The sequence below is a fragment of the Podarcis gaigeae genome (assembly GCF_964106915.1).
Source record: "Podarcis gaigeae genome assembly, chromosome: 3".
NCBI lineage: Eukaryota > Metazoa > Chordata > Lepidosauria > Squamata > Lacertidae > Podarcis > Podarcis gaigeae.
Window position 1 is genome coordinate 31,462,000 of NC_139680.1, and position 26,237 is coordinate 31,488,236.

Here is a 26,237-nt window from a genome sequence, read left to right on the forward strand (position 1 = left end):
TGGCTTAAACAGCATCAGTACAAGCATCCTGACCTGTGATCCATTGGCAGGCCTTGATCTCATTGCTCTGCAGAAGCCACCCACAGGAAGCTCAGACCCTCCAAGTGTCCCTATTTTCCAGGGACAGTCCTGGATATACAGAAGCCATCCCTGTTTCTGATTTAATCCAGGAATGTCCCAATTTTCCTTAGGACGTCACTATTTTCATCAGGGGAAATGTTGGAGGGTATTGAAGCTGTGTATGGATCGCCGAAGAATTGATGCTTTTGAATTATGGTGCTGGAGGAGACTCTTGAGAGTCCCATGGACTGCAAGAAGATCAAACCTATCCATTCTTAAGGAAATCAGCCCTGAGTGCTCACTGGAAGGACAGATCCTGAAGCTGAGGCTCCAATACTTTGGCCACCTCATGAGAAGAGAAGACTCCGTGGAAAAGACCCTGATGTTGGGGAAAGATGGAGGGCACAAGGAGAAGGGGATGACAGAGGACGAGATGGTTGGACAGTGTTCTCGAAGCTACCAGCATGAGTTTGACTAAACTACGGGAGGCAGTGGAAGACAGGAGTGCCTGGCGTGCTCTGGTCCATGGGGTCACAAACAGGACATGACTAGACAACAACAATGGAAGCTGTGTGAGGAAAGTCTCCATGCTGCTCTGCTTTCACTGAAGAAGTCACTGTGAAAGTCACAGGGGGAAGCCTATGCTGCCAGATAAATGTCAGGGCAATAAAGACTCGCCCAAAATGCAATGCTGCATGTGTGCACATGTGTCTCATTGGTACAGCCAACTTTCTTCTTTCTGTGGTGATCACTCATAGCTGAATAAGATTGTCTTCCATGAACATGGTCTTAACAGTGTGTCCATAGGTGACTAGAGCTGTACATTCTTCCACAGTGGGGACATAGGTTTCCGTGAGGGAGTTGATCATGGTGAGGATTTGCCAAATGCGCCTTCCTCTTAGCTCGTTTCTCCCTTTTGTCCTGAGTTCTTGCTTCTTCAAAAACCATGACACCATTGGTAGAGGCTATTCTCCAATTGGAGCACTTGCAGGCCAGTGTTTCCCAGTTGTTGGCATTTATACTACATATTTTTAAGATTTGCCCTTGACAGCGTCTTTAAACCTCTTTTGTTGTCCACCGGTATTTTGCTTTCCATTCTTAAGTTGGGAGTAAAGTAGTTGCTTTGGAAGACGATAATCAGGTATCTGAACAACATGACCAGTCCAACAAAGTGTACGTTAAAGAATCATTGCTTCAACTGATGGGAGACATTTGGTACCAGCCTCTCTAGCACCTGGTGGCCCTTGCTGGACTCCAACTCCCATCAGCCCCAGCAAGAATGACCAATAGTGAGGGGTGGTGGGAGTTGTAGTCCAAAACAGCTGGAAGACACCCAACATGTTCTATACTGTTGGACAGTAGTTCTCCAAAATTTCTTATGTGTTTCCCCACCCCACCCCAAAACCAAAAACTTATTCAAACAAACCAAAGACTTGTGCAAAGGTCCAACACCATGACCTACAAGAAAGCAAACAGAGTATGTGGTGGTCTGAAGAGATGTTGATTTTGAATATGTGTGGCTGAACTGCATTTGAAAGATGGCACCTTGGCACACTGACAGCACCTTGTGGCTCCTTCTCCTTTCTTATTTGACAGAATGGTCAGGGGTCCCTTGACAAGCTGGATAGATTTTACAACTCTCCAGTTTCCAACTTCTAAAGACGGATTCCCTCCCCCTGCCTGCTTTTTGTGTGAAAGACTGGGGCGGGGGGAGAGGGAAATGACTAAATGATTGGCCGACAACAAAAGAGACCCATAAAGTGGGGAACAAAAAGAGGGACTGACTAACTCAAACTCAGACACAGATAATAAACATGAAGTTTTTTTTACTTTTTTTAACGGGCGCTAGTAGTCATTTCCCTCAGCCTTTTCCAGTAAAAGATCTTGGTTCTGTGCCCAGTGGATCCAGTAGCTTAAATGTTCAATGAGCCAGTTCCAGCATAATCAAATGACTTATTTAGGGGATAGCTTTGTGCTAGACTGGGGTACAAGTGTGTGCCTGAGAAGCTATCCGAGTTGGACCCCAAAAGTGTTTTGCTTTGCTTTGCCATTGTAGCCATACCATCCAATATCCACTTTCTTTGGATACCCTTTGTATAATATAAATTATTTGAAAGGGTTCCTTTGGGAGGAAGGCCGGTATATTAAACAAACAAACAAGATCCATTTTGTATAATTATGACTCTCTCTCCCTTTTTTCCACTCTCTCTACATACATACGAGATGAGTACCGCAACCCCAGAGTTGGCCACAACTGGACCTAATGGTCAGGGGTTCCTTTACCTTTCATACATACATACTACTGTCCCTGCTCCTTTCACCTGCCAATCCCCATCTACACCAGACCCTGCAAGTGCCCCTATTTTCCAGGGACAGTCCCAGATTTACAGAAGCCAACCTTGTTTCTGATTTGATCCTGTAATGTCCCGCTTTTCCTTAAAGGTAAAGGTAAAGGGACCCATGACCATTAGGTCCAGTCATGGACAACTCTGGGGTTGCGGTGCTCATCTTGCTTTACTGGCCGAGGGAGCTGGCATGCAGCTTCTGGGTCATGTGGCTAGCATGACTAAGCTGCTTCTGGCGAACCAGTGCAGCGCATGGAAACACCGTTTGCCTTCCCGCCAGAGTGGTACCTATTTATCTACTTGCACTTTGATGTGCTTTCAAACTGCTAGGTTGGCAGGAGCAGGGACCGAGCAACAGGAGCTCACCCCGTCGCGGGGATTTGAACCGTTGACCTTCTGATCGGCAAGTCCTAGGCTCTATGGTTTAACCCACAGCGCCACCCACTCCCTTAGGACGTCCCTATTTTCATCGGAGAAATGTTGGAGGGTATGGAGTTATGCGACACCTGAGCCAAGGAGATCTGAAGGCAGGCATGTATACAGAAGTTTTTTTAATGTTAAATGTTTTGTTTTATTTTTATATATGTTGGAAGCAGCTCAGAGTGGCTGGGGCAACACAGTCAGGTGGGTATGGTATTATTATTATTATTATTAGTCCCTATTTTCGTTGGAGAAATGTTGGCGAGTATGCTACGCATTTTTTTTCTTCGGTGCTGGCATCATCATCAAACTAGTGTTGTATTATGAAAATCAGGGATAATTGGTGAGGTACTGGAAAACTTCTAAATTTTAACTCCTAAATTTTAAGGGTGAAATTAACAGATGGTACCAATTGTTCTAGGCCAGGGCCTAGTCAGCCTGTTTGACAGTCTGGGCATATCCAGAGTGGGGTCTCTATGATGGCACCTTGTATGCCTCCTTCCAGCAACTCCTGCCACCAAGCTGCTGCCAAACATATTGCTCTATTTTCCTTTGGACCACATCAGCAAGGCTGAGAGAGGAGTCTTGTTCTTGGGACAGCCCAGGAACTCCAGCCACACTGTCCAGGCTTGTGCCCCAGGTGGTAGGATTCACTGGGGCAGCAGATTCTGATGTTGATCTTTCTCCCCCCCCCCCCCCGGCCTTTGATGTACATCCCTCACCCCTCCTTTCCTCGTGGGGAGGCAGGCGCCATTTGAAGTCCGCCTTTAGTGCTGAAATAGTTTGGTTCAGCACTAATCTCTGCCCTACTGCTATTGTAACTATAGTGGGAAAGACCATAGATCAGCAGCAGAGCTTTGGATCTGGATGCAGAAGATTTGAGGTTCCATCCCTGACATATCCGGGTAGAATCATGAATGTATCCTGTCTGAAATCCTGGAGTTTTGCTGCTAGTCACTGCAGTGTGTGGACAATACTGAGGTAGACTAGTGGACTGATTGAGAATAATGCAGATTCCTATGTTCCTATGGATACTGGGTACGGTTGTTATCCAATAATAACTTAATTGGAAGTAAACCCCATTGAATTCAATGGAACCAAATTTTGAGTTGTCATGTATAGGATTGCACAGTTAGGCAACCATAATATCCGCTTACTTGGGAATACTTCCAAGTTAAACACTCACAGGTTCTGGTTATCACATTCCGTACACAATTATTTCTTTGCCAGGCATTTTTCACTTAAAAATAAACACAAATTATGATCTAGTGGGACATTAATTCCTAGTCAATTAACAGCGCATTCAACAGCATGTTAAATGGTATGATTAACACTCATCGTTATATTCTGCTGTTGTTTATGAGCTGTCACTCTGCTTTCCCCAAAATGCATAATAACTCCATGAAAACAATGATCTTCGTGGAACAGAATTTACGGCATATTTTCTTTATAGCAAGCAACACAGAATGTCTTTATTAAAGATGGAAGAAGGGAAAAGGTTATGGGGAATTAAGATAAAACCAAAAGGCCATCTCAGTTTACTAGATATTATCTAAGATGTAAAAAAATGCCCCCCCCCCCCAGAACAGGATGATCTGTTTAGCTGCCATTCAGTTGGGGGGGCAGGGGGCGGTGGAATTAGCATTGCAGATAGAGAAGGAGAATGGTGACTTCTTTGTCTTGTGCATTCATTGTCTTGAATCAGCCTATTGTTTGTAGCTATGACTCTGATGCACATGTGGGAGTGCAGTTCAGCACAGTTGGCTGCATTCTAGCCTCAGTTCTTTCTGAAATTCCAGTGGTTGTTTTTTTTCCAGACACCCATTTCCTATATTTTAGAGTGTCACTCAAAATGCAGCAGATATTCTAGGACTGCGTGACCCGGATTTTTGGCGTGGCTGAACTTTCTGCAGAAGCACCGCATGCCTAAGAGGGCAGAATGACATGGTTTGCCTCCATGACACATATTCCATGCACAGCCACAAGTTCCTCTTTGATAAGGGCATGATTTTCAGTGAATTCATGGCAAGTGGGAGTGCTTCACCCTTCCCTTGACAGCAGGCTGTCGGCTTTAGTTTTTGTATTTTGGTTAAAAGGGAAAATAAATAAAAGGGAGAGTTCCCTGGATGCCTAGATCCAGGTTTAGGCAAGTACTCTTTGGTGAGAAAATCACAGAACATGCATCAAAGTAAAATGTGGAAATATAGGCTGTTGGACCTTTAAAATATCCCCTTCTAAGTTCCTTCCAAAGTTCTCCACTCCCCTCAGCAAAGAAAGAGACCACATGCTTTGTAAGTGAACCAGATTCATGTGCTTTTCCATACAGCAGCAATAAATTAGGTTCCAAAATGGTAAACGTTATTTGTCTAGAAACACAAAAATGGCTTGCTAAAGCCACACGGTCCAAGCTTGGAGCATCTAGCTTAGACCTCCTTACTGGTAGGGTTCACATGGTGGAATAGAAGAGAACCTTGGCTGGAAATGATCCCTGCTGAACCCCTGTAGTCCTACTGCCTGTCAGTCTAGCCAGTATTGAGCTAGATGGACCAAGGGTCTGATTCAGTAGAAAGCAACTCCCTATGTTCCCAGTTTTCCAACCTAGACAGCATCTTAAAAAGCAAAGACATCACCTTGCCAACAAAGGTCCGTATAGTTAAAGCTATGGTTTTCCCAGTAGTGATGTATGGAAGTGAGAGCTGGACCATAAAGAAGGCTGATCACCGAAGAATTGATGCTTTTGAATTATGGTGCTGGAGGAGACTCTTGAGAGTCCCATGGACTGCAAGAAGATCAAACCTACCCATTCTTAAGGAAATCAGCCCTGAGTGCTCACGGGAAGGACAGATTGTGAAGTTGAGGCTCCAATACTTTGGCCACCTCATGAGAAGAGAAGACTCTCTGGAAAAGACCCTGATGTTGGGAAAGATGGAGGGCGCAAGGAGAAGGGGACGAAAGAGGACGAGATGGTTGGACAGTGTTCTCGAAGCTACCAGCATGAGTTTGACCAAACTGCGGGAGGCAGTGGAAGACAGGAGTGCCTGGCGTGCTCTGGTCCATGGGGTCACGAAGAGTCGGACACGACTAAACAACTAAACAACAAATGTTCCCAGTGCAGTTTCTCAGACTTACATTGGCCGGGATGGCAACCATAATAATAACATTGGTTCTTTGTGGGAAGCAAGGCAAGATGTTTAAAGATGTGCCCAACTCCATAGCAAATGGGCTTTAGTAGTGGGTGATGTTTTCCATACAGCCATGCCTAGGAAACCCAAAGCAATAACTCAGCAAGCACATAATTGGCACCAGGCTCTGAAAACCATATATTTTGAAACTTTTTTTCCCTCTTTTGCTGCCTGAATGTATCTCAGTTCGCACACGTTTCAGTTCTCCTTTTTACAAGAACAACAGAAGTTGCGGCCTTGAGACTTTCATTCCCCATGGTAGGCAAAGGAATGTGTCTGATAGCGGTGCATTTAATAGATCCGAGAGGATAGTGGAGAATAAAAGGCTTCTTTCTCTTCCGAGAACCGACTTCTTTTCAAGGCTTGGATGGGGGGGGGGGGGGAGAAAGAGGCCAGAATTCAGCCACACCAGTCAGCTGTAGAGAATTCGTCTGGTGTTTTAGAATAAAAGGTAAATGTTAAAGCACATACGGAGGCAGGGACAATTGTTGTATTTGCTGCTCCATATCTTACTGATTCTAGTATTTTCTGCATTATTTACATTATTTTCTGCATTATTTTACAATTTGAAGCAAGAGGAGGCAAATGACTAAGGTCATAGCTGAAGGTCATAGTGACACCCAGTGATTTTAGTGACTGGAGACATGAGCAGTCCTTTTAAAGAGGGTTTTAAAAAAAATTCTATTAGGATGTGAACTACTGTTTAACATGCTAAAATAAAACTTATTCTCTGAGTGTAGTTACTTATGTGGACAAAATGGAGCCATTCGTGAACAAGAGGTTTACAGAAGTACAAGAAATCCTTGTATGTTTCCCAAACTTGGGTCACCAGCTGTTTTGGGACTATAACTCCCATCATCCCTAGCTAGAAAGACCAGTGGTCAGGGATGGTGGGAATTGTAGTCCAAAAACAGCTGGTGACCCAAGTTTGGGACCCGAGTAGCTGTGGAATGATTGGCTGATTAGAGAAAACCAGAGAATCATGGTAGTGGCCATGGGTGGAATGCAATATCCCAGATATTGCCTAGCACCTTGAATAAATAAATAAACAAACAAACTCATAAATATTCATAGGTCTCTAAACCCCATGCATTCAATGGGCTCAACTGCCCATATCTGGTAGCAGTACTGTAGACAGAAGGGTACAAAAAAAAAAAAGAACAGGATGGACAATGTAAGACAAAAAGGACTGCAAAGGTCATCTCAGGACAGCTCACTGATTCAAACTGCAAATAAATAAATCAATCATGCAATCAAACCCAATTGTCTGTATCAAGTCCTTATAGCTACTTTTAGAATTTTTGCCCGCAGTGAAAATGTGGTCAGGGCAGATGTCCAGCAGGTGGGGCTGGGGGAGGACAGGACTTCTTTCATATCCAATTCCAAGTTACTGAATAGAAGTTGTTTCTGGGAGTGCTTTCAAGCATATTGGTTTCTGATATGAGACAGGCCTTCCCCTACATAATTGTAAAAACACTGCCTCCTTTTTAAATTTAGCCTGTTATTGAATTCATCACAATCTCCTAGATCTTTGGAGAACAACCTCTTAATTATTCTAATGGCATGCATACAGCAATAATTTCAATGGCTACTCAAGCAACGGTGGAATGCCATCATCTCACAGAGGATACCTCAGTCGGTTTCATTTTGGATTAGTTTCTGGTGAAGAAGTCCACTTGTACTTGGGGCAGTCTGTACAGAAAATATGTATTTATTCTCAGGTACGAATTGCTTCCCATAAAATACCTTGAAGCAATTTCACAGCAAAGACACCAGTAATTAAAAACAACAACAACAATTACACAGTTCCAAATATATAACAATTTTTAAAACCCATTAAAAACTCTTTCATATGTAAATACAATTTCAAATCCAACGCAGCTATAGACTGGAATAAAGATGAAGGGGGGGGGAATTGTAATGAAGGAGGGGAGTTATAAAATCATAATTATAAAATGATTCATCCACTATGAAGGTAATGTGAATGTAAAATTGAGCATGTTCATTTAAATTATTCAGGAACAATGTTCTGGAAAGCACTGGAAGAAAGTCCTGTTGAACTCAATGGGACTTACTTCCGAGTAGACATATACAGGATTCTGTTTTAGTAATAGGCACCAAATTTGACGTGCCTGCGCCCTTTGGATCTGATGTGTAGCAAGTATACTTTGTGCTTAATATCCAAAATGGTTCTGAAGATGAGCCACATAGAGTGTGATTTTGATACAGTGGTACTTCGGTTTTCAAACGCAATACATTCTGGAAGTCCGTTCAAGTTCCAAAACGTTCGAAAAATGAAAACTGAAAGCAGAAGCCTCAATACGGAAAACTAAAAATGGAAGCCATGTTTCCTGTTTGACATCCGAAGCTCATTCAAAAACGAAGGCATTTTCTTCTGGGTTTTTGGCGTTCGAGTTCCTAAAAAAAATGACTATGGAGGCATTCGAAAACTGAGGTACCACTGTATTGAGGATTGCATCACCTTAAGTCACAGTTAAGAGGTAGTCCATTAATTTCGGTGGGTCTTCTCTAAGTATGATTTAGTTGGATTCAGCCATAAAACCTGTTCGGAGGCCTAATGACCCAGGTTAGGTATTATGGGCAGAATTCAGTGAGGGAGTCCTGTCAGCAGAAACTCTGTTTTCCAGGAACAGTCCTGGATTTACAGAACTTCTGCTTCTGCAATACAGCTGAATCATGCTTTGTACAAACCTACATTGCTGAGGCAGACCTAAGCATATATGGCAAGGGTGTGGAACACATGGTCTTCCAGATATTGGGTGCCAAATCTCATCAGGAATGGGAATGATGGGAACGGTGGTCCAACAACATCTGCAGGGCTACTGGCTCTCCATCTCTGATCTACAGTGAACATCTCTTTGGGAGAAGAGGGGAACCCCAATCTAATCTTCCTCTTTATGCTCCTGCACAGTAACCACCAGGATATCCACAAAATAATTGGGAAGCAGCATAGCTCAGTGGCTGGGAAGGGCCATAGTTGAGTGGTAGAGCATTTGCTTTTCATACAGAAGGTCTCAAGTTCAATCCTTGGCAGCTCAAGGTAGGGTGGGGGAAAACCTCTGCCTGAAACTCTGGAGTCTCACTGGTAGTCAGAGTAGACAATACTGAGCCATATGAACCAGTGGTCTGACTCGATATCAAACAGTTTCCTATGTTCCAAATTGGTGCTGACCTTTAAAGCCCTAAACGGCCTCGGTCCAGTATATCTGAAGGAGTGCTATTTAGGTGCGAGTATTAAGTAGCAGATATGTTGAAAGCAGCTGTGAGAACAGATAACACTGCCAAGTTCCAGAGGTAGAAGCACACCAATTCAGGCAATGGCTCAGGGAAGTGTCTGCAACTAATTTACACACAGGGATAAAACCACTTTAGCGGTGAAATCCTACCATTCAACAGTGCACCCTTATTTTATGGCATTGAGGGCGGGGAAGCAGTTTATTTGCCTTAATAGCATGTTAAGTCCAACCTCACATAAACAGAGAGTGGCTTTAGCAGTCATGTGCAGGTAGCCTTCGTAATCTACATCAAGGGTGTTCAGCAAGGTGGCCCAGAGGAGAATTCCAATGCAGATGTGGTTGCACATCCAGATGTAACCAGCTGTGCACTGTCATCCATATCAGCTGCTTTCAGAAGCCAAATTCCATATCTGGACCAAATGCTACCCAAGATACAATCACTAAGCAATAGGTTCCATTAAACTCAATGGGGCCTAACGTTTGTTCGTTATTTCAATTTGTATGCTGTTTTTCCAGATAAATATACCCAAAGCAGCACTCAATGCAGCCAATGCAACATTAGTTGCAAAATCTATGTGTTACAGGACCATACAAAACCACACTGGTAAACAACTGGATTCAAGCCATGCTGGTTTTGGTCTATATGGGGGGGGCGGCGGGGGGAATCAATCATGGCTTCCCCCAAGGAATCATAGGAACTGTAATTTGTTAAGGCAATGGTTCCAACCATATCTAGGTATGGTGTATCTCTGTATCTCAGACCCAGTCCAGCAAAAAACGAAAACCAAAGGTCAACCAGCCCCTCTGCTGATTATTCTGAGGCCTTCTCAAAGGTCCAGGACACTTCAAGCTTTTGAGACCCCTAACCATAATAATAATTTAAAAAATGATGGCCCATGAAAGCAGAATAAAGCATCAAAAGGAAGGAAGGAAGGGTGAAAAATTATTTGATTTTTTAATTCTATAACAAAAAGTTTTCTAGCCTTTTTCTGGGCAAAAGCACGAATAATTGAGATGGGGGGGGACTGTGTCCTTTTGCTAAACCACATCTCAGATATGCTTAGTTTTGCAGCTCAGAGCTGTGAGATCCTGTTACTTTTTGGTCGGGTGCATACAAAAACAAGTTGCAAAACACATCAAATGCCAAGAAATTAACAAGTGTCTAAATTTGATAAGGGGGTGGCAGCCTTTGAGCTTCAGGCCCCAGACTAAATACCCTAGTTCTCTGTCCCAGCCCCAATTGGCCCGGCTGCTCAGTAAGTTTTATTACATCCTATGTGGCACTGTGGGTTAAACCACAGAGCCTGGGGCTTGCTGATCAGAAGGTCAGCGGTTCAAATCCCCACAACGGGGTGAGCTCCCATTGATCAGTCTCAGCTGCTGCCAACCTAGCAGTTCGAAAGTACGTCAAAGTGCAAGCAGATAAATAGGTACCGCTTTGGCGGGAAGGTAAACGGTGTTTCCATGTGCTGCTCTGGTTCACCAGAAGTGGCTTAGTCATGCTGGCCACATGACCCGGAAGCTGTACGCCGGATCCCTCGGCCAATAAAGCAAGATGAGTGCTGCAACCCCAGAGTCATCCGCGACTGGACCTAATGGTCGGGGTCCCTTTACCTTTACCTATGTGGGAGATCATAGGCAATTGCACCTTAGCATGGGTTGTTTGTCTGCCCCATACTTAACATTAGAGCCAATCTGGCTTCCGAGTCAAACCCTGTTCCCTAACCCTAACCCATTTCTTGCCCATTGATAGATGTGTTGCAACAGTCTGCTGAGCCAGTAAGAAATTTGTGGCTTCAATAGGGTTCCAGGGTGAAGGGATAATAACATCAAGGAAAGATGAAGTGATCACAGAAAACCGGAAAGATGAAAGGGAGGATAGCAAAATGTGCAGACATTTGGGATGGCACTGCTGGATACGCACAAGTAGATAAAGAACAAAGCACCACATAAATCAGACCCTCCTGGGAGGACACCAAAAAATGGCATTTATCCGACCAAAAGCTACTTGCCCTTATGATTTGATAGGGCTGCAGTGACCAGCCTGCTGAACTTTGCACAGACTATTGCTTAAAAAAAAATATTAAATCTGCTGCTCAGATGCAACTTTGTATATAAGAGAATGCCATTGTCCGGTTTAATCACCCTTCATTGCTAGCTTGGCTGACCTTTGACTGAAAAGTGCTGACATGGTCCTGTGAACCCTGGAAATGATAGCAGCATGTTATGTTACAGACAAGGTGCAAACAGACACAGACCAAAGTATAGCAGCAGAGGCAGAAGCATCCATTAGATTACAAGTAAACACTGGGAGATGCAGCAGGGGGAAAGTGTTTGTTATGAGCATCGTCTGGAGTTGCAACCGGCCTCACTTAACTATTTACGATCAGCAGATTTAAACTATCGGTAAATTCAACTCCATTAAAACTATCCGGGCACCAAGGCGTTACGAAACATACACACAAAGCTGCATCTCAAAGAAAATATACAGATTCAAATTTTATAGGGGATTGAATACCACACCAAAGCATTTTTAATCTTTGTTGGAAGCCGCCCAGAGTGGCTGGGGAAACCCAGCCAGGTGGGCGGGGTACAAATAATAAATTATTATTATTATTAGTAGTAGTAGTAGTAGTAGTAGTAGTAGTAGTATTACAGTGGTACCTCAGGTTACATACGCTTCAGGTTACAGACTCCGCTAACCCAGAAATAGTACCTCAGGTTAAGAACTTTGCTTCAGGATGAGAACAGATATTGTGCGGTGGCGGCGCAGTGGCAGTGGGAGGCCCCATTAGCTAAAGTGGTGCTTCAGGTTAAGAACAGTTTCAGGTTAAGAACAGACCTCCAGAACGAATTAAGTTCTTAACCCGAGGTACCACTGTATTATTATTATTATTATTATTATTATTATTATTATTATTATTGCTTCTTTAAGTGTTCAGGGTGAGGTAAGGGATATTAGCAGTGTGGTTAATTTTTCACCTTCCAAGAGGAGACTGCCATACTTTTCAAGCTGTCTCGCTGCAATCAACAATTCACAAAGAAATGCCTTTCATTTTGGATGCTGCTGCAAAATCGACTTCCACTCATGCACCTACTCATCTGAAGCCCAGTGGACTACAGTGCTAGGTCTACATAACAGTATATTACAGAAACCCTGTGAGCAAGATTAAAATGTCAGAAAAGCTTATAGCTGTGGTTCCCAATTAGGGACCTGGGGACACCTGGGGGTCCATGGGATGCACCCAGGGGGTCCGCGGCCCCATCCCTTGCCTCCTCCCAACAATTTTGGGTGATTTTTCCATGGTAATATCACAAGTTTTATGGTCTGTTTTAGCACTGTGCTATTTTTCTTTTCTTTTTTTAATAATCATTTTATTAGTTTTCAATTACAACAATCCAATCCTGTAACAGCCTCGTTATAACAATGCCAAATTATAATAAAATTAATAATACCAATCATTGAGATGCCAAATTATACAATTTAGGTGGCCCCCCGCGTGCTAGAATTAATGGTCTGATGCTTTTCTTTGTTTCTGCGTTCCAAAGTCTTATAAATTTCAATTATGCTCCAGTCTAGATACCAATCCCTTATATCGCAGCTGCAATTTTAACGACTTCCATTCGTATTGACACATTGAATAATTTCTGCACCTACAGATGAAGCATTCAAACTCTCTCCTTCCTGTGTGCCTGTAATATTTCTTCCTGTCCTTGTATTTTACAATATATTGGCCAAAATCGGTTTTGAAAGCACACCGCGATAGCCTGGCAATACGCAGCAATATATCGCTCCTCCCACAAAGGAGAGCAAGGCAGCCAATATCAAGGCACTGCCAATATCGCACAATGATCTCAGCCAATAACACTGCTGATCTGAGCGGCCTTCCCTCACACTGAGGGAAAACAGGGCAGCCGATTGTGAGGTCCTGCCTTCTTCTCATGCTGATGGAGAACAGGGCAGCTGATCGCCCTCACTTGAAGGCATTGTGACACTACCTTCCCCTTGAACCAAAGCTAAAATCCTTTGCTTATTAGGGGCTACCCCACATCTTGTTCAAAAAATTGCTTTGCAGAGGTAACTACCACAGAGTTATCAAAGTTTTCAAAAGTAGGGGGTCCATGGCTTGGCTTTTGGATAATAGGGGGTCCTCAGTAATTAGCTAATTGGGAACCACTGACTTATATAGACCGCACACCTATTTGGGAGCCAGGACCATTGAACTGAAAGGCACTTGCTTCTGAGGAGAAACATTTAGGATTGCAGACCCTCCAAGTGTCCTATTTTCCAGGCACAGTTCCGGATTTACTGAAGCCATCCCACTTTCTGGTTTGATCCTGGAATGTCCCACTTTTCCTTAGGACATCCTTATTTTCATTGGATAAATGTTGGAGGGCCTTCTTGGCAGTTGTGCCCTCCCATCAGATGCCAAGGAGATAACGAACTACACAACTGTCTGCATTTAGTCATTTAGTGATTGTCGCCCATGACACTTCCTCAAAATTCCAAATGTGCACACTGATCTCAAAGAGTTGATGACCTACGGTGTGAACACTATTGTGGAGCCAAAATCAAGTGATATGTAGCAGGTGCTCCATGCAGTTGAATCCAAACAGCGTGCCATTTTCCTGCCCCTAATCCTAACAGGCAAGCAAAGAAGAATTGCTTCAGTCCAGAGTAGTGTAGGTAATTTTTTGATACAGATCCAAAAATCTACTCCGGTACATGTGAACTTCCCTGAATAATGTATATAGAAGAGACTGATGTTTTTCACCCTTGGGCATCTGAAAACAAACAGCTGTTAAGTTAGGCTTTTAGCTGTGTTAACTGTCACCTTATATGAGCTTTGGGACGCATGTTCTGAGCTCCGAGGCTGAAAAACCGTTACTTCATTTATTGTTTCTGGGAACCTGAAAGATAAAAGATACTATTTCTATGCACAACGCTCAGAGATACGCTTTCCTAGAAAGAGCCTATAAATACAAAGTGTTGGGAGTACCCTTTATACATTGAGGCAAGCAGATGAGAGAGTAAGAACATAAAAATACACCAGTCCTCCCCACCCAAAAAAATACCTCCATGAAAACGGCAGATGTGCAGTCTGGCCAACAGAGAGGTTAATCCAATAAAAGGCATTAATTTACCTACTTAGTCCATATAAATATGTCAGCCCTGGACTTCAGGCAGCCCTAGGAGAGACAAACTACTTTTGATAGTGGCAAGTCCATGACTTTAAATCTGGATCTTTCCCAGTCACATGTGAAGCATGAAGAAGGAGCCTGGTGTTTCAAGAAGGTGCAAAGAAAGAGATAAATCCTCCCTCCAAAAATTAAATCTGCAGCCTTCCTGGGTGCCCATGTTTCGTGAAAATCCAATGACCTCTTCGGAAGGCTGCCTACTGTGTGTCTGATGGATTTTTTTGTCTGAAATCTTTTGGTTCAATAAGTGCATTATAGAACACTGATGTATCATGTTATATTTATTCTAAGGTTGCCATATTTCAAAAAGTGAGAATCTTGAATCAAAACTTGTTGAGCTTTTTCTGGTTTTGTCCAAAGTTGTTCAGCTATTTTTAAGGAAATCCACTGTTTCCAACAGCAGAAATCACAGCTATGTCCAGGAAGTTCCGGGCATTCTGTACGGCAACCCTAATTTATTCATTTATCCATTTAGGCCATTTATATACCACTTATATTCTAGAGCAGGATGAAATATCTAAATGGTTTGTGGCAAATTTCAAAGCATCATAAATAAAGATGAAATTAAAAACAAAAATACTAGGGGAAAAATCCACATTATAAAACTCCACAATTAACAAACTAAATAGTGCATTCTCTTAAGCATCACAATAAAACACTACTCATGAAAATGAACTGCAGAATAGTCACAGTTTTAAATAATGTAATTGACAACTACATAAAAAAGAAAGAAAAACTCTTTTCAATCCACCATATGCACAACCATATAATTAAACAAACCAATCCAATTAAATCCCCAGCCCACTATGAACACAACTTAATCTAACTGCAGCTAAAAATACATCTACCCAGTTCCACTCAAGCATACTATTATGGTATCAGCACACTCACAACACGCACTAAAAATGAATATTTTCAACTGTCACTCTTCCAGCACCCCTCCAATCACACTATCCCCACCAGGGGTCTTCACCTTTGGGGGGGGGTAGTGGGAACATCTGGAATTTTGAGAAAGTGCAATGGACGCTATTCACAAAATGGCTCCCATGAAGAACAGCATATAATAGAATGCTGTGCTGGAGTGCATGGCATGACACAAAATGGCCGCCACATCTATAGCCATAGGAAACGAATGGAGCACAACATTGTGTGGGCATTTCTCCGCACCTGATCAATGTGAGAAAAGGCACCTGCACCAGCTGATGCCATCTTCGCTCATCGAGATAAGTCCCTCTGACACTGAGGGGGGATCTATGCCCAATAGATGACTCTATCACAGGGGTTTATAGCAAAGACAGCATCAGTGGGGGGCAGGAGGCAAGCACCCCCCCCAAAAAAAACCAAGAAGCTCAAGCCCCAATTGCCCTCTTCCATGTCATTAGCACATGCTGTTATTTGTCTCTCACCCACCTAGAAACACACTTTGCCCCTTCTGTACCCAAAGGAAGTTTCTTTTCTGGAGCTGCCAGTGGTCTACAGAAACCACTTTCTCCAACTTTCTGACAACCAGACAACAACACATCATATATTCCACCCTCTAAAAGAAACAGAAAGAAACACTACTGTAAAAATGAGTGCCTCATATCGATACTACCTGCTTCCCTTTTCTCTCTCCTGAGGGTTCAAAAGGTACCCCAATATCAGGGTGTCACCCTACAGATGTGTAGAAATCAATACCTCCAAGAATGAAAGCCAGGAGCCAGCAAAACGCATTATGTGGGGGTCACCTTTGTCCTTGTGGCAATTCCAAGGTTGTACCCAGTGCTATTTTTCTAGAAAAAGAGGTGCCGGAACTCACTATGAACACCTCCCTTGTTCACTTATAATGGCAATGGTGCCCATCTGAGAGGTGCCAGAACTGAGTTCTGGCTGGAAAAAAAATGCCTTGGTTGTACCACAGGTCGATGATCCACTGACCCCAGCAGGTCTGGCTATAAAACTTCAGTCCCAGAATTAGGACTGGCCAGAACACATTGTTCTGTTGTTGTTCTTCAGGCTGTCCTGGCTACTTGCAATGGTTTGTCAATGTATTTAACTCAAGGGCTGGCAGAGATACTGGGAGCTGTAGATTCTGTTCCCCGAAAATAAGAATCACCTGTATTGTGCAGGAAGCCATACCTTCAGAGGTTATGAATCATTCCATACTTCCTTAATAACAGCACACTAGCTTTACACAGATGTCAGGCTTAAAATCTGTAATCACAGATTTAGTCATGTCAACCATTTTGAGCTGCTCCCTGTCCTGTGATATTTCTGCACCTGCCGAGTGATGATGTGCTTCTTTCCCAAACCCCTGTCAAGATGAGCAAACACTAACATCCAGAGTATTGTTCACTTATGCATTCATCATTGTCTCTGTTGGGTCAAAGGGAGATGCAGGAAAACAGAACTGGACAAGTTAGGAGGAAACCAGATTTTGTGCTGAAGTGGTTGGTCTCGCACTCCTGTGCAATTCAGCAAAAAAAAAAAAAAAAAAAAACAACCCCTACAATAATGAGCAAAACATTTTTTAAAAATATAATGTAAGCTATTCCTGTCTATAAATTAACTGAGGTAATAAATCATCACACCTGAGTCAGATATTACAGGTGGAATGGGATAACACCCTGATGGTTTTTTTAAAAAAAACAAAACACCTAAACACTCTAGAATTAGAACAATGAATTTTATGACATGTCAGAATTGGGAGAATGATGAGAGAACATTATCTAATGCTGCAACTGAAATAGAACACTTATCTGATTAGAGTGAATGCAAATAGGATGTTGTGGTTTCTAAATGGATAAATTAAAGCAGATTTTCTATGGGGAAAGATTTACTAAAACATAAACTAAAATGTAAAATGCAGACAATCATATACACTGCGTGGAAAGTTTTCCCCTGGATAATTTACACTCACTGGAAAGCACTGATACTTACTGTGCTAGGCATTTTCTGTTTTCATCGTGTGTATACAGTTTTTTTTCCAAAGGCTGCCAAATAAGGAAAATATGGCAATTGTTCCATGAAAAGGCATTCATGAAATGCCCATGCACTGACTGTCTAATTATTTTACATGACGTGAAAACTGAAACATAGCTATACTGCAGAACCATAAGAAGCTGCTTTAAAACACACTATTGGTCCATCAAGTTACACTGACTGGCAGTGGCGTTCCGGACATTAAGGCAGGGAACACTCCCAGACCTGCTTTGAGATGCTCTACCACTGAGTCCAGCCCTTCCAAGCAAGGTATTGTAATGTTTCTGCCAGTAGAATGGGAGGAACAGGCAATGTTTCACCCTAGCACTCATACCTCAATTGGGCATTGCATTGTTGCATACCCTCCAAGTGTCCCAAGTTATGCTGGTCATCCTGGATTGCTTCTGATCCCAGTCTGGGATGTCCCACTTTGACTCCTGTGCTCTGACCACATCTTTTGAGAACATCTTTTGGCGTGGGGCCAAAAGATGGGCATTTTTTTGGTTCCGTGGTGTGGCGTGAGTCAGTTTTTGTTTTTGTTTTAAATCATTTTTATTAAGTTTTCCATTTTAACAATCCAGTCAAATCACATTAAATATTCCAGATTATACATATACATATCAAATAATCAAAATATTCTGCCGAATTATAATTTTTTTGTTGGGATTGCCCATGCTTCAAGTTGGGGGGGGGGGGCTCTGATCATCTCATATCTCTACTGCTTTTGATAGTCATTTCTAATAGTTCCTTTAAATCTTCCTGTTGTTTTCCTTCTTTCACTGCCTCTGAGTTATTTCCACAAGTGAGTTGAAGTAAAATTATTTGGCATGAGTCAGTTGGCTCACACCAGAGCGCGGGACCAAAAAAGGCCCCCAGAACTTACCTTGACCCCAGCATTCTTCTTCCTCCTTTCGTCACGGCACTGCTTCTGGAAGTACACCAGCAATGCCAGCTGAGGAGGAGGAGACCATGTCTTCCCCTAGGTCAAGCCAGCCAGTGCAGCACTTCCTGATGTATCACTGGCAGAGGATGCAGAGGAGGAAGCCAGTGGACAAAGGAAGGAGAGGAGAAGAAAGGGGCAAGCAGGCAAGCGACAGGGTTGAGGGTTGGGACATGCCCCGATTTGCCTTCTTGAAATGCTGGGGGTTATTGTTGTACAATTTCTGACAGCAGGCCAAATGGAGAGGAACAATGGTGTATAATATCCAGTTGAACAACTAGGCCTCGGGGCTCTAAAAGCTATATTTCCAGTCTGAAAAACAAGGCTTATTCCACACACACATATATTATACATGTTTTGTTCTGCATCTATTCTGCTTCTTTTCCATGATGCCCCCACAAATCCTATGAATGCATTGCCATTTGTAGAGTCCCTTCCATCTTTACAGTTCTGGGCTTTTATTATCTTGAGCCTGCAGGGGCCTATATTGGGCAAAACATGTAGAAGCTATGGTCCAAAATTCTTACATGGGCTGGATGTAAAATCCAAACTTAGAGCTGTTCCATCTACTGCATCCCATGAAAAACTGTAGGAAATTATTTTGCAGAGAACTATTAACCAACGCCAATGAGGCAGTATTGTTTCCTTCCCTCCAATATGCAGATATTGTATTGCCACGAAGTGATTTAATAGCGGGACTTGCTTGGGCGCTTAAAAGCCCAGATGTGAAGGGTAGTCAGAAAGGCTACTTCCAAGAACTCAGAAATGATGAAAAAGAATCCCTTGCCCGTCCTCCTGGATGACCCCCTATTTGAGCTGTCAGGTTATCACTGTCCCATCTGTAAACAAAGGAATAGGCAGGTTCCCTGGGCAGTGTCATGATCACACTCAGCGTGACACCATGTTTGGATGTTCAAAGATGCCTCCTCCCCTTGCCTTCGTTTCCCGGGCTTAACAAAGGAACTGCTTAAAACCATGTAGCGCGATAAGATGACAGAGAAGACTTTTAGTGTTATTGATTGTATACAATAGGTGGAATGATGAATTGTTTCCTACAATGTCCTCTGAGTGGGCTGTGTGTTTTTCAAGAGGTGCACTTACAAAAATTCTAGGACCGCAGCCTCCATAAATGAGAAACGCAGACCTCAAGTGGGTCAGGCAAGCTCTCCCCCACCCACAACTCTTCTTTCAAGGCTGTCGTTTATTTAGAAGTGGAGAAGACTGGGTTGTGTGAAATAAATACACAGATAAAAGGCATCTGAAGTAAGAGCAGCTGCAATCACAAATGTTGATCCCACTAGGTTCATGTGAAGGAGGGCGAATTCTGCCAACTACCCTCTCCATCTGCTGCTCTCTGCACCATACCCTATGCCACCCACTAAGGTTTTGCAACCTCGGGGAGCAGGTTTTGGGGCAGCAGAGAGAAATGGGGCTGGGAAGTCCCGTTCTAGGACCATTCTCACTATTTCAGTCATGGAAGGAAAATTAAGGTCACACTCACACAATATATTTAAAGCACTCGTGCTATTTTAACAATCGTGGAAAACTCTTGGGAACTGTAGTTTGTTTAGATGCTGATAACTGTTGCTCTGAATTCAGCACCCTTAACAAACTATACTTTGGAGGAAGCCATGACTGTTAAAGTGGGATCGGAGTGCTTCAAATGCACCTGCAACTATAAAGGTCACTATTTTGCATAGAACAGACACACGAGGAATTCTTGGATTTCTATTGTTTTATCGTTTATTTTATTTACTGGGTTTCTAGCCCACTTTTCAGGGTGTGCTGCTGACCTGGAACTCCTTAAAAATAAACAGTGTAACAGTGTGGAAACCTAACAATAAAATGCTCCATCAAATCCACTGGTTTATAAGCAGCAGCAATGGCATTTTTAAAGCATGGTGCATTAAAATTAATGTGGATAAATGGTTTTAGAATTATTGAGCCTCCATGAACTTATATTTATTATTTAACTTTTGTAGGCTTCCATTCTTCCACAGAGTTCACATTCAGTCCATTCCACTGTCACTGAAAACAAAGCAAAAATTCAATGTGAGGTGGGTTATCCTGAGTGATACCACCTGGCCCCAGGCTACCCAGTTTGCTCTATGGCTGAGATAGTTTTCAGAATCAGAATACAATTTATTGAATTAGCCCACAGACCATTTTCTTACATGCACCTCAATATTTGAGCTGTAAGTGGTTTCAGGGATCCCAAACACATACCTCGGATTTGCTTTCCTTGCAGTGAAGGTAACTAGAGACTGATGGCATATTCTACAATGTCCAGTTTATTTGCACATATATCAGCTGAGCATGTGATGGGCAGCTCACAGCATTAACTCTCCAACAGATCCTGCTGCCGTGTTAGACTTTGGAGGAAGGATCTCACTCAAGCCATAGCTTTGGCTTTTTTGTAATTTTTTATTGGGTTTTGATAATTTTATACATATAAAACATAACCATTTCCAACACTAAAATACAAGGTTCTTTTGAACCTTCAGACCTCCTTCCCTCCCTCCATGTGTTCCATATTTAAGTTTAAGTTTGCTGCATTTTTTACCATTGTCCATCTATTATATAACCATAATTACCACAAATAATTCCACATTACAAGTGTCATTACATCCCTGTCAAAGATTTTAACTGTTTACTTTTAAATAAATTACAATTTTTCTCCAGTCTTTCGAAAATACTGGATCTTCCTGGTTCCGGATCTTTCCTGTCAGTTTCTCCATCACTGCATACTCCATCAGTTTCATCTGCCATTCTTCTTTTGTTGCTAATTCTCCTTCCTTCCATCTTTGAGCTAGTAGCATTCTAACTCAAGTTATAGCTTTGGATTCTCACAGAGAGTAAGTCAGGCCTTTCTCATTCTTTCCAACTGAAGACCCAAGATTGCCTGGTGGCATCCCATCAAGCCATGGGAGGTGTATGAAAGAGAGACATGCCTTCTTCAGCTCATCTCCCAGAAGGATCTTCATCTAGTTTCTATGGCCACACTTAGGTCCAAGGCAGATACTTTACAGGACCGGCTAAGCTATTTACCTATCAAAGAAACACCTGTTGGCCATTTTATCACCCATCTTTTTTTCTGTAGAATCTCCTTTTACAGCTGTAAAAATACAGGCTTGGGAAACTGTGCTTCCAGGTTCTTTAGGCAATTTTACTGATCCACATAGTTTGAACATCTTGTTACAAAAGTTGGGTCGCAGCCCTACTCTCTGCAAGATTCCTGGGGGTTCTAGGGTTTGTGTTCTTTTGGAGAATTGAGACACGGCAGAGAGTGTTGTAGCTTTAAGAAATATGGTTTACTCGCCTATTTTACACCTTCTGTCTGCAGGAAGGGAATCCAGATCTTACAGCATGGTCATTTCAAAAGGAGCTTGTACCCCCACATCATGGAGTCCAAGGCATCTCTCCCAGCCAGCCTGCCCAAGATGGACCCCAGTCTTTTTTTCCTCCCCTGTCTTTTACCCAGAACACCTTGCTTAAAAAACTCTCTTTTCCTACCACTTCAAACACTCACCCTATCACCTTGGCAACATCTGTCTCCCCAGGCCAAAGGATCCCTCTCAGATGGCCCACTAACCCCTTTTGTCATGTTAACACAGGCTTCCTCAGCCTTCCAGATGTTTTGAGACTACAATTCCCATCATCCCTGACCACTGGTGCTGCTAGCTAGGGATCATGGGAGTTGTAGGCCACAAACATCTGGAGGGCCGAGGTTGAGGAAGCCTGTGTTAACATATTTGCTCTTCACTAGGCCATCCAGGCTGGTTTGCCTGTCAGTCCAGGGTTCCTTGTCTGGCAAAGTTCTGCAGCTTGTATTTCATCCATATCCCAATTAATCAAAATCCTACCATTTATTAATTTCTAGAGGTTTAGAGGGGTCCACCCCCAAATCTATTACAGCTTTTACTGATGTACCAATCGTATTGTAGAAATTTTGAACTACCATGTCAGAGGCAAAATAAGCTGGAAGGGAGTATTAGGGGGAAGGAGCAGGCAAGGGAAAAGTTAAGCACCCCTTTTGCCCCAGAAGTTTTGCTCTGGAGAAGACATCATTGGGCTAATATGTTGGGGTACAAGCTCCTTTTGAAATGACCATGCTGTAAAATCTGGATTCCCTCCCTGCAGACAGAAAAGCCAGTATGGTGTAGTGGTTAAGAGCGGTAGTCTCGTAATCTGGTGAACCGGGTTCGCGACTCCGCTCCTCCACATGCAGCTGCTGGGTGACCTTGGGCCAGTCACACTTCTTTGAAGTCTCTCAGCCCCACTCACCTCACAGAGTGTTTGTTGTGGGGGAGGGAGGGAAAGGAGAATGTTAGCCGCTTTGAGACTCCTTAAAGGGAGTGAAAGGCGGGATATCAGATCCAAACTCTTCTTCTTCTTCTAATATTTCACATGGCTGCAGCAGTGTTACTTGTAGCTTGATGCTCACTCATCTCACCACGAATGGTCTCATGGCTTTCCTGATGCCTGCACAAATTGGATTTGCTCAAACACCCTCCACATACCCATCTCCAGATCTTCTTAAAACATAGATTGACTTTGAACTTCTTTCAATCCTTAGCCTGCCTCAAAGATTTGGGATCTAATGATAAAGCATCTTGAATGCACTTAACCCACTTCTTGAAGAAGGTTATCCAAACAAAAAGCAGAACATTTAGTGTGGATACAGTTTCCGTGGCTGGGGGATATGAAAGGTTTGACATGCTTCATAAGCAGAAGCAGGGCACAAGAATGAAAGACCAAGGACAATACCTGCTTTGGTCTGTTCATTTTAAAACAACAACAACAATGGTTCTACATTTCACACCTCAGGTAACAGATACTTAATAGTTAGGGTGCTGGTTATTGCAACAGTAGCCAATCAATATTTTGTCTGGAAAAATCTTGGGAACCTAAAAAATGTTGGGCAATGTGTGTGTGTGTGTTTTAAGTCAAAGAGATCCGATAGTGTTTCCTCTGATAAGATGTCATTGGCTTAACCCGCCTTTCTTCTACTTAATCACTTTCAGAGGCTCATTAGGTCAAGAGGAAATAAGCTTTAAAATTCAAACCACATGCCATGTTTTAAAGGACCAACAAGTTAGACTGCGTCTCCATTTACAATGTCAAACAGCATTTAATTCCGCACACACACATGGGGGAAAAGTGATAATCAGTTCTTGAAAAGGTGTTGGGAAATGTATACAATTGTGAAGTCAGGACTCCCATTGAATCTATAAGTATTTGTGGTTTTTAAAATGGGGTTTACTTCGAGGTAAGTGGTTATAGAATTGCAGCCTAGCTTCTCTACTTATGGTAACTTGTCTGTAGAACTGATATGACAACATGCCCTTCTTCGGGATAATAGGCAATGATGAAGCAACAAACATCAACACACACTCTTGCCTCCTTTCAGAATGGAAGGGAGGAAGACAGGAACTTTGGGATAACAAAAAATCATACTTGAAAATGCATATGTACTTTCCACCATTTAACTTCCCCACTCTCATTGACAGCATCCAAAACCTTTGAGCCAACACTGTTACAACGGTAGCTTCATGACAGATCCAGGATTACTTGGTGATCTTCATGGCTATGTTATCTCCCTGGTCCAAGTCCATTTAATTTAATGAAAAGTATTCCCAAGTTAGTGTGCATAAGATTATAGTTTTTGGTTGCTGCCTTATGTCCACTTCCTGGTAGTAGACATGGGGATAAATTTGATTCAGTTGGCATTTGAATTCAAAGTTATCAAATTCACACTTATGGAAACAATGTGAGAACAGGAACAGTCATCCTTCAAAATTCATTCTTACCCGAAATTTGTAGAGCAGTTCTCCAAACAAGCAGTGTTTGTAGAAAAAGAAGTGTATATTAGGTAAAAGCATGTGTATTGTTGAAATAACATACAAAATGCATTATAGTAGTAGAAATTACTTGCAAAAAATGGGTACATCAGGGAAAACTAGACACAAAAGTGTTTGTTGGGAGAAAGTCACACTAAAATGCTGAAGAATTTTTTAAAAAGCAAATCCACAAACTGCTGCAGAAATGTTGTGAAGTGGATTTAGGAGTGTCGCTGAATTCACAAGAATCAACATCTGAGTAGACATGGCCAGTTGATGCCAAAATTCATTATGAGCATTTGACGTGTGTATTTGCTTTGGAAGGACATTCCACAGATGCAGTGCCTTTACAGAAAAGGTCCTTTCTCCAGTCACCGCATACCCTTTCTAAAGTTAGTTTTTAATCCATTCATACCTAAGGTCAGTGCTTTTTTTCTATAAAATGTTTAGGGGTACTCTCATTCCATCTGAGACTCAGGAAACACCGTGATAGGAAATGAGGCCTCCATCAGGGGTAGCAACGGAACTGACGATTCACCCTGCTAGAAAACAAACTTTTAAATAAATAGTTTCTTCTCCCGTTAGATTCACAAAATGTTTATGTGTATGTGTACCCCTGTCCCCCCCCCCCCCCGCAGAAAAAAACACTGCCTAAGGTAATGGACTAGTCTGTTGCTTGCATCCCACATCTCACGGGTCTAGATTGAAGGAATTCTCTGGAATCTGGATTATTGAAATCTGGGCTCTGGACAATAAAATGGCTTTGGCCAATGTGGTTGAAACATTTCACTAGCAGCATTCAGTGTTGATTGGCAAAATGTACAACGGCGCCTTTACTGAATTCTCATCAGTCTGCCAAAAAAAAGATCAAGCCATACACTCGTGTAATGGGCACAATTCAACAGGAAGTCACAAACAGGCCCTTAAATTTTTGAATATATTTTTTAAAAAAACATAGAGAACGTGTGGCACTGCTGATGTTGTTGGAGCCCAACACCCACCAGTCTCAGCCAGCTTGGCCAATGTTCGGGGGTGATGGGAGTTGTAGTCCAACAACATCTGAAGGGCCAAATGTATTGATAGCATATATTCTGAGTGTGGTTTCTCCTTAGCTTAGAATCCAGGAATGCAATTTCAGTAGCATACTGAGGAGGAGGAGGAGAGACTGGCCTCACATTTCACATGGGCAGCATTTCTGCGGCACTGACTAGGGCAGCCACCTCTTCCAATCCAAGTGTCAAGAGGAGCACATTATTATGCCACATTACACAGGAGATCTAAGAGGTTTAGTGCCCGAGAATGTTTGACATCCCTTTTAAACCCACAGCTCCCACCCGCCACCCCCCCTCCCTGCTGCTCAAGAAAGGTCTAAATCCCTTGTGTTTATTTGAATAGATGTTGGCAGGATAATTAAATGCCCTGTTCAAACATCCTGTTTGAAATATTAAACAGTAATTAGCTTCCTAAACTTTGCTTTGCTTTGCTTAGGAATGAGGCCCCCTGACAGCTTGCCTGGCCTGCTGGCAACAGACTTCTGTAGGTATCTGGTGCGTTCATGCTTGTGTGTTTTTCTTTCCCATGAGAAAGTAGAGGGCTGCCCTGCGAGGCAAGGTATTTCTCCCGCTTTTGCACACAGCAACTGCTTGTTTTGCACAAACGGCAACTAATTTGAGCAACCCCTCCGAATGATGGTTCAAACAGAAATGCCTTTCATAAGCATCCGGGTCAACAGCCCTCAGTAACCCAGGATGACTATTCTAGGATGAGAGGCATCAAAATAGCCCTGTATAAATAGAAACAGTTTCTTTCTATTATCCTGCTGTTGCCTGGGGCAGAACGCTCCACACCTCCTTTCCCACTGAAATATTCCACTATGACACAACTTTGAACAAAGAAGAGGGTCTTTTCTCCACAGACTTTTTCATTTATTGATTGTCCTTAATCTGATTTACAACCTGTCTATGTACTTCCCCTTCTCTTTTAGCTCCAAACGGCCAGTCCTAATGCCCATAGAAAATGGAAGGCCTCTCTTC